General features: G+C 36.9%; 4 non-coding genes across 4 annotated transcripts in view; all 4 read left to right on the plus strand.

The window, feature by feature from the left end:
* Positions 1 to 72, plus strand: part of LOC132138015 (5S ribosomal RNA) — a 119-nt gene extending 47 nt beyond the window's left edge. The window contains exon 1 of the ribosomal RNA XR_009432328.1: positions 1 to 72. This exon is cut by the window's left edge and continues 47 nt beyond it. This is a non-coding gene — a ribosomal RNA (5S ribosomal RNA).
* An 84-nt stretch (positions 73 to 156) lies between these two features.
* LOC132138705 (5S ribosomal RNA) lies at positions 157 to 275 on the plus strand. Its single transcript, XR_009432988.1, has one exon. It is a non-coding gene; the product is annotated as a 5S ribosomal RNA (ribosomal RNA).
* A 229-nt stretch (positions 276 to 504) lies between these two features.
* Positions 505 to 623, plus strand: LOC132138459 (5S ribosomal RNA). The gene has a single exon (XR_009432750.1). It is a non-coding gene; the product is annotated as a 5S ribosomal RNA (ribosomal RNA).
* Positions 624 to 707: 84 nt separating this feature from the next.
* Positions 708 to 826, plus strand: LOC132138810 (5S ribosomal RNA). Its single transcript, XR_009433089.1, has one exon. It is a non-coding gene; the product is annotated as a 5S ribosomal RNA (ribosomal RNA).
* The last annotated feature ends 6,674 nt before the right edge of the window (positions 827 to 7,500 follow it).

Below are 7,500 nucleotides of genomic sequence, written 5' to 3' on the forward strand. Positions count from 1 at the left end.
GAAGCTAAGCAGGTTTGGGCCTGGTTAGTACTTGGATGGGAGACCGCCTGGGAATACCAGGTGATGTAAGCTTTTGGGTTTTATTCCGAACTTATATAATGAACTGGAGATTAGAGTGTCTGATCTTTAAATAGCCCTCTCTTTGCAGCAGCTTTCGCTTATGGCCATACCAACCTGGCTATGCCTGATCTCGTCTGATCTCGGAAGCTAAGCAGGTTTGGGCTTAGTTAGTACTTGGATGGGAGACCGCCTGGGAATACCAGGTGCTGTAAGCTTTTTGGAAAATTTTCATTAGTTATGTAATAATCTTGAAAAAAAAAAAAAAAGAGTCAATGCCAGATCTCTGATTCTTAGCATGTTTGGTTCTGGTTACTACTTGGATGGGAGACTGCCTGGGAATAATACCAGGTGCTGTAAGCTTTAAGGTTTTCTTCCCTACCTATATATTGAACTGGAGTTTAGAGTGGCTGATCTTTAAATAGCCCTCTCTCTGCAGCAGCCTTCGCTTACGGCCATACCAACCTGGCTATGCCCGATCTCGTCTGGTCTTGGAAGCTAAGCAGGTTTGGGCCTGGTTAGTACTTGGATGGGAGACCGCCTGGGAATACCAGGTGCTGTAAGCTTTTGGGTTTTATTCCGAACTTATATAATGAACTGGAGATTAGAGTGTCTGATCTTTAAATAGCCCTCTCTTTGCAGCAGCTTTCGCTTACGGCCATACCAACCTGGCTATGCCTGATCTCGTCTGATCTCGGAAGCTAAGCAGGTTTGGGCTTGGTTAGTACTTGGATGGGAGACAGCCTGGGAATACCAGGTGCTGTAAGCTTTTTGGAAAATTTTCATTAGTTATGTAATAATCTTGAAAAAAAAAAAAAAAAGAGTCAATGCCAGATCTCTGAATCTTAGCATGTTTGGTTCTGGTTACTACTTGGATGGGAGACTGCATGGGATTAATACCAGGTGCTGTAAGCTTTTGGGTTTTCTTCCCTACTTATATATTGAACTGGAGATTAGTGTGGCTGATCTTTAAATAGCCCTCTCTCTGCAGCAGCCTTCGCTTACGGCCATACCTGGCTATGCCTGGTTAGTACTTGGATGGGAAACCGCCTGGGAATACCAGGTGCTGAAAGCTTTTTGGAAAGTTTCACAATTTTTTACTTTTTGGAATTTTTTCACTAATTATATAATAATCGTGCAAAAAAAAAAAAAAAAAAAAAAAAAGAGTCAATGCCCGATGTCTGAATCTTAGCATGTTTGGTTCTGGTTACTACTTGGATGGGAGACCGCCTGGGATTGCCAGGTGCTGTAAGCTTTTGGGTTTTCGTCCCTATTTATATAATGTACTGGAGATTACAGTGGCTGATCTTTAATTAGCCCTCTCTTTGCAGCAGCTTTCGCTTACGGCCATACCAACCTGAGGGCGCTAGAGAGCTAGTGAGAAACAGGAAGTGTGTTGGCTATAGGGAGGTGAGAAAGGCTCACCCAAACTTTTGTGTTGTTTTTTGCGTTGTTTTTGTTCAAGATAAGTATTTTGTTTCAAGTTTTTGTGTAATTTTTGTTATTTGTCCTCCCAACAGCTTTGCTGTTTGGGAGGGATCATTTTAGTTTTGTGTTTTTTTTTTTGTTAAATGGACGGATTAACAGCTACAGACATGGATTTGGCAAAACAAACAAGGCAGCTAACTGAAAATGGACTGGATAAAAGACAACGAGAAAAGGATTACCCAGAAAGGAGACTCAAACGGATTTATGCAAAGGAAGCAACGGTAGTGATTGATTTGACGGAGGTAAAAGATGGGAGAGCAGAGGACATTATAGAAGCATTGAAAGACAAGATTGAAGTGACTAGCATACTAGCGGTAAGACCAAAAATGATGAAACAATATGAAATTACATTGGAAAAGGAAGAAGATATTGAGAAACTGGAAGAAGGATTGATGATTAAAGGAAAGACTTGTGAAATTAAAAAGTTGAACAATAAGGATTTTGCTGTATCTTTCATGCATCTGCCTGCTTACCTGGAGGATGATGATATTTTAAAGAAGCTGGAGGGATGGGTTGTGACTCCTATCTCACAGATCAAAAGGAGATTCTACCCGGGCACCCGCATTGAGGATGGAACGAGATTCCTGAGAGTACGGTTTCCAAAAGAGGTGGCTTCTCTGCCCTACAGTACGAGAATGGAGACGGAAGAGGGACCTCAGTATTTCAGGGTGATACATAGCCAGCAGGTGAGAACCTGTAGGTTATGTATGAGCCCTGAACACATGATGAAGGACTGTCCGGACTTCAAATGCTTTAAGTGCTCGGAAAGGGGACATTTCGCGAGGGACTGTAATGCGGTGAGGTGCCCGGACTGCAGGCTCGTGCTAAATAAGTGCGAGTGCTGGTTCGGAGAACCACATCAGGAGGAAGAGCAGGGGTGCGGGCAGATACATGAGGAAGACGGTGAAGAGGAGCTACACGAGAACACGGAAGGAACACAAAGAGAGGATACCGCAAGCACAGACGTTGAAGAGGAAAGTGAAAGGACTGGATTAACACAGTGCAGTGAGGAAACGGGGTCACTGATGGAAATAACTGATACTTTACAGATTGAACTGGAAAAGACAGAGGAGCAGGAGTGGGTCAGCGAGGATGGGAGAATGGACAAAGACAGTGAATGCATCGACGATGCCGGCACTACAGGAATCAATAAAAGAAGAAGACAAACTAAGGTAACACCAAATTTAGAGAAAGCCAAAAGAAAAGTATTAAAACAAGGATGTGAGGAAAAACAGGACAGTGGGGAAATGGTAAAGGAAGGAGAGGGAATGAACTGACAATATGGGGATTTTATGGCTTTTATTTTATTTTATGGTGCTGAAAATTGTGACTTTTAATGCTAGAGGACTAATGAATGTTTATAAATTTGAAAAGGTGAAGGAATTGTGTCAAAATGAAGATGTGATTTTATTGCAAGAGACAAACTGGAAAGAGAATGTTATGGAGGATATTACAAAAAGATGGGAAGGGGAATTACTTGTTAATAATGAAGAGGAAAAATGGGAGGAGGAGTGGCGGTTTTAATAAGAAAAGACAGAAGTATAAAGACAAAACTTATATATAATGATAAAAAAGGAAAATGTATGGTGGTAGAAATGGAAATGGAAGAAGACAAATTTGTTTTAGTGAACGTGCACGCTCCCAATGGAGAAAATAAAAGAAATTATACTTTAATGTTTTAGCTGATGTAATTGGAAAATGGGGGAAGGTGGTGATTGCAGGGGATTTTAACACTGTTTTTAGTAAAATGGATATGGCAAATGGGATGGTTTCTAAATCGGATGGGGGTAGAAAAGAACTAAGGTCATTGATGGAAGAGAAAAATATGATTGATGTGTGGCGGGAAAGGAATGGAAAAAAGAAGGAATTTTCAAGAAGACAGTTGGTGGGGAATTTTATGTGCCAAACCAGAATAGACTATTTTTTAAGTACCAGAAATCTTGAATGTTTCATTGATGGAATATTTCACAAAGAAACGACCTTAAGCGATCACAAAATGGTTTTAATGACGATGGATTTTAAAAGACAAACAAAGGGACCTGGGGTGTGGATTTTAAACACTGAGGTTTTAAAGAATGAAAGTTTTAAAAAAGAAATTGAAATGATATTAGATGGGAGGAAAAAAGACCAGATGTATATGGAAGACAAAACGCAATGGTGGGAAAATGTTAAGTATGATATTAAGAAATATTCTATGAAGTACTGTAATTTATTACAAAATGTTAAAAGAACCAAGGAGAGAGAAATAAGGAGAACTCTAAAAGAGGAGTTAAATAAAAATGAAGTAGATGTGCAAAAAGTAATTGAAATAGAAAATACGTTGAGAAAAATAGAAGAGGGGAAATGCAAGGGGGCAATGTTGAGAAGCAAAGCAAAATATACGGTGGAAGGGGAAAAATGTAACAGATTCTTTTTTAATCTTGAGAAAAGCAGGGGGAGAGCGGAAACAATTAAAGAACTTAAAAGTAGGAATGGACAGGTGGTCTCAGATACAGAGGGGATTTTAAAAGAAGTGAAATCATTTTATGAAGAACTTTTTAAGTCGGAGGGGGGAGATGAGGAAAAAAGGAATATTTTGTTGCAACAGATAACAAGGAAAGTTGGCGAAGAGGATAAAAGAATATGTGAAAGGGAAATAGAAATTGAAGAGATCATACATGCCATAAATCAATTAAGAGTGAGGAAAAGCCCCGGAGTAGATGGTATTGGAAGTGAGTTTTACAAAGTTTTTAAAGACAAAGTAAGCGTGATTTTAAATGAAATTTTTGAAGAAGTTTTTAAAAATGAAAGAGTAAGCCCAAGAATGGGGCTAGGATTAATGAAAATAATATACAAGAAAAAAGGAGACAAAACTGAGCTGAAAAATTTTAGACCCATTACAATGCTAAACACTGATTTTAAAATTTTAGCCAAGGTCTTAGCAAACAGATTAAAAAATGTCATGCCAAATATAATAGAAACAAACCAAGCGTACGGAGTAAAGGCGAGAGATATAGCAGATGTTACTAGCAGCATTAGAGATATAGTAGGGTATATAAAAGAAAAGGGCAAAAGTGCTTATGTTATTAGTATGGATTTTGAAAAGGCTTTTGACAGAGTTGAACATGGCTTTTTATTTGCAGTTTTAAAGGAATTTGGGTTTGGGAATAATTTTATAAAATGGATTTCGGTTTTATACAGGGATATTTTTACAAAAGTAAAATGCAACGGTTTTTTAACTCAACCTTTTAAAGTTTTAAGATCCATAAGACAGGGGTGTCCTTTGTCGGCGCAATTGTACTCTTTGGTAGCAGAACCTTTAGGGCTTTTAATAAATAGAGAAAAAAGAATAAATGGAATACGAATGGAAGAGGGAGAAGAATTAAAGAAAATATTTCAATATGCTGATGACACGACAATTGTGGTTGAAAATGTAGAAAGTGTTAAAAGAGTGATGGAGAAAACAAAACAGTATTGTGAGGGTTCGGGTGCAAAAATAAATGAAGAAAAAACTGTATACATGAAATATGGAAGGGTGGAGGTTCTTACAGGGATCTGTAATTTTATGGAGGTGCAAGAAATAAAGATTTTAGGAATAATTGTAGCAAAGAATGAAAAGGAGGCTATGGACAGTATGTGGGAAGAGACGGTGGGAGGGATGGAAAGAAGACTGATTTTCTGGAGAAGCAGGGTTTTAAGTTTAAAGGGGAAAATTTTAGTTGTAAACATGCTAATGTTATCTAGAATGTGGTATACATTACATGTGATGCCATTGCCAGACTGGGTTTTAAAGAGAATAAAGAAATGTGTTTTAGAATTTTTATGGGACAAAAAGCCTCCAAGAATTGCATATTTTACACTGATAGGGAAACCGGGGGAGGTAGGGATGGGTTTGGTGGATGTAGAACAAAAAATGAAAAGCATGAGAGTAAAGGTGGTAAGAAAATATTTGGATGATACGAACAGAGCAGAGTGGAAGAGATTGATGGCTCTTTATTTAAATAAATGTGGGAATTTTAATTTGGGGGACAATGTTTTATGGATGAAGCTTAAGAATTGGATGATGGAGGGGATCCCACGATTTTACAAAGAGGTTTTAAGCGCTTGGAGGCTTTTTTTAACAGAGGTGGATTTTAATCCGGAGGGGAGGGAAATGATTTTAAATCAACCTCTGTTTTTAAATGGAAAAATAAAGATGCAAGAGTATGATATCTATTTTAAGAAGTGGTTGCAAGCGGGATTTGTAAAGGTGAGGGATGTTTTATGGGAATTTAAAGAGGGATTTTTACCACTTCAAGTGATCATAGATGCAATGGATGAGGAGAAGGAGGACTTTAATGTAAATGTTTTAAAAAGACAATACGAACAAGTAAAAAAAGCAATCCCAGGACAATGGCTGGATGAAATTATTAATGAGGGAGAAAAAGAAAAGAAAATGAGCATGTTTCTAAAATGTAAAGACAATATGGTGAATTTTAATTTGGGTTCTGTTAAAATGTTTTATGGGTTTTTTATAAATGGAGTTTTTAAAAAACCTCTTGCCAATCAGTTATGGATAAGGCATTTTAATGAAATCGAAGAGGAAGATATATGGAAGAACATGACATGGAAATGGTTGGATGCGGATTTAGAAAGTTTTGATTATTTTATTAGACAAAATGTGATTTTTACGGAAATGAGATTGTGTGCAATGCAGAAAAAAACTAATGCCCTATGCAGAGTTTGTAAAAAAGAAGATGAAGGAATTTTACATTTGTTTTTATTCTGTGAGAAGTTGAGCCCATTTTTTAAGGAATTAAAGGAAATAATCAAAGACTTAAGAGATAATGAGGTGGACTGCAACTGGAATAGATTTTTTATGTTGGGAATGGCAGAGAATACAGCAAACAAGAAACTAATTAATTTGTTTTTAATTTTGGCCAAAAAAGCTATATGGAAAAGAAGGAATATAGTCAAAAACAGAGATTTTACTGCAAACCTATGGTTGATTTTTAAACAGTTGGTTGAAGATTATGTAAAAATGCTGTACAGTTATTTTAAACTGGAAAACAAGATGGGGGATTTTTATGGAATTTTTACGAAGGATATTTTAAAACAAAAGCACTTTTATATGCCAAAAGAAGATTAATGAACTTGATGAATTTGTGATTTTAGATGTTTTTGGTTTTTAGTGTTATGCATTTTTGGAAAAATGCTTTTGTGAAATGCTTTTGCATTTATGAAAATTTCCCTGTAACAGCTTTAATGTCTTGTACACAACTTGTATTTTGACTGATAATAAAAAGAAAAAAAAAAAAAGAAAAAAGAAAAAAAAAAAAAAGAAAAAAAAAAAAAAAAAAAAGCTATGCCCGATCTCGTCTGGTCTTGGAAGCTAAGCAGGTTTGGGCCTGGTTAGTACTTGGATGGGAGACCGCCTGGGAATACCAGGTGCTGTAAGCTTTTTAGAAAATTTTCATTAGTTATGTAATAATCTTGAAAAAAAAAAAAAAAAGAGTCAATGCCAGATCTCTGAATCTTAGCATGTTTGGTTCTGGTTAGTACTTGGATGGGAAACCGCTTGGGAATACCAGGTGCTGAAAGCTTTTTGGAAATTTTTCAAAATTTTTTACTTTTTGGAATTTCTTCACTCATTATATTATAATCGTGCAAAAAAAAAAAAAAAAAAAAAAAAAGAGTCAATGCCCAATCTCTGAATCTTAGAATGTTTGGTTCTGGTTACTACTTGGATGGGAGACTGCCTGGGAATAATACCAGGTGCTGTAAGCTTTTGGGTTTTCTTCCCTACTTATATATTGAACTGGAGATTAGAGTGGCTGATCTTTAAATAGCCCTCTCTCTGCAGCAGCCTTCGCTTACGGCCATACCTGGCTATGCCTGGTTAGTACTTGGATGGGAAACCGCTTGGGAATACCAGGTGCTGAAAGCTTTTTGGAAATTTTTCACAATTTTTTACTTTTTGGAATTTCTTCACTCATT

This window comes from Carassius carassius, unplaced genomic scaffold (genome assembly GCF_963082965.1).
Source record: "Carassius carassius unplaced genomic scaffold, fCarCar2.1 SCAFFOLD_57, whole genome shotgun sequence".
Taxonomy (NCBI): Eukaryota; Metazoa; Chordata; class Actinopteri; order Cypriniformes; family Cyprinidae; genus Carassius; species Carassius carassius.